Below are 1,944 nucleotides of genomic sequence, written 5' to 3' on the forward strand. Positions count from 1 at the left end.
AATACATCATTCATCACCTCGCTGTGTGTTAGACTACTTGGTGTGTGTTGTGGTATCTATTTCTCTTTCTTTGTTTCGTTTTCCCCTCCCCTCCCGAAGCGCCCCCCCCCCCCCCCCCCCCCCCCCCCCCCCCGCCAAGAAACCAGGAGCCTGATTCCCAGTTGAGGATCCAGGCTGCACTGTTTTTGGCCAGCACCATGCCCTCAGGTCCCCAAGTACTCAGACCCTCCAAGCTCCCTAAGGGGTGCTAGCATCCAGGTCACCTGGCCCAAGGCAGCTGAGGACCCCATTAGCGATGCCGCAGATGTGCCCCTCAGGGCATTGGTGTGGAACACAGGTCACACCCTTCCCCGGCTGGCAAAAGCAGGTCGACATGCAGTGATCAGTGAGGACTGGCTGACTGGGCTGGAGCAGAGGAGAGAGACCAGAGCAGGAGATCAAGGTCAGGACAAGATGTGGTCCCTGGGGCTAGAAGGGAGGAAGGGGTCTGGGGAGGAGGGCAGGGCCACTGGAAGGGGAGGGAGGAGCATCCCAGCCCTCACCGGAAAGTAGAGGCCCTGGTGGAGGCAGGGGCAGTTGTTCAGGGGCACGCAGGCCCCTGCAGCAGGGAAGAAGCCTGGGTCACACTGGCAACCCTCAGCGCATCGGGCCGGGATCCACACAGTGGCTTGGATGCCTGGGCAGGCGGCCGGACAAGGGTCTGCACACAGACTGTAGTGACTGTTTCGAGGGCAGCGCATGGCTATGGGGACAGAGGTGGGAAGTATCTAAAGCCTCCCGGCCCCTAATCTTCCCTGAGCCCCGGCCCCACAAGATGCCTTGCCCTGCCTAATGCCTCAGTCTCCTCTGGTCTCCAAAGCTGTATTCTTTCTGTCTCTGTCCGATGTGTCTTCTGGACAGCCTGACTCCAACCCCTGTACCCCATCCCCCCATTCCCAGCACCGCTTCCCCCCCTCAGCCTGGGCTCAGAAACCTCCAGCCTCCTTGTCTGACTTTAGTGGTTGGGCAGCACAGCTCTTCTGTTTAATCCCAAACGCCCAGCCCAGTCCCTGGTCTATCAGACTTCATCCCCTGCCTGTACACCAGTCCTGGGGTCTCCCTTGGGATGCCTGCTGGTGTCCAAACTCACGGCAACGTGCTGAGCTTCTCCAGGGCAGCACCTGGCCACCTGCCTCCTGGCAGGCAGCCACATAGCTCCTGAGACAGCCACACAGGACATTGTGGTTCCCTTGGCTATGGATGACATTGGCCAGGCAGCTTTGGAAGAAGGGTCCAGGGGCCAAAGTCCTATGGCAGGGGGCAAATGGGCCCTGGGCTGCCAGCAAGAGCCCACAGGAGTTGGACCCCCGGAATGGGGCAGTGGCAGCCTCCCTCATGGTAGGGCACCCGGGGCTAGGGCAGGGCTGGGGCAGAGGGCAGGACTGAAGACCAGGATCTGAGGCTAAGGACATTAGGTCATCAGCACCGTTACCATTGTAATTCCCACACAGGCCCCGAGTGTAGCCCTGATAGGCGGCAGGGAGTGTCAGGCTGAGGTGGGGGCCCCAGCCCAGGAGCAGGCGAGGCCCTCCCTGGGCCACTAGCACCATCGATGCCCCCTGAATGAAGGCTCGGACCCCACCTCCAGGAAGCCGAAATGGAAGACAGCATCTCACTCCATCCACCTGGGGTCAGGAAAGACATGGAGTCAGGGAGTAATCTGCAGGCTTTGTGGGATCAGTGGCCAAAGACAAAGTCAAGGAGATGAGGAAGAAGAAAATAAGGAGACAGGAAAGGAGGGGAGGGGTGGGGAAACAGGAGAAGGAGGAAGAACAGAGACAGAAAAGAGATGGAGAGACAGACACACAGAAGAGACATGTAAGGGCCAGTTTGATACCCAGAGATCTAGGTAGAGAGAGAAAGACCGAGGCAGAGGGAGGCCTCATACCCTGTCTTGGCCCTGAA

Source organism: Petaurus breviceps, unplaced genomic scaffold, assembly GCF_028583685.1.
Source record: "Petaurus breviceps papuanus isolate PSGF00001 unplaced genomic scaffold, PetGlider_PUasm1.0 91041, whole genome shotgun sequence".
Classification (NCBI taxonomy): Eukaryota; Metazoa; Chordata; class Mammalia; order Diprotodontia; family Petauridae; genus Petaurus; species Petaurus breviceps.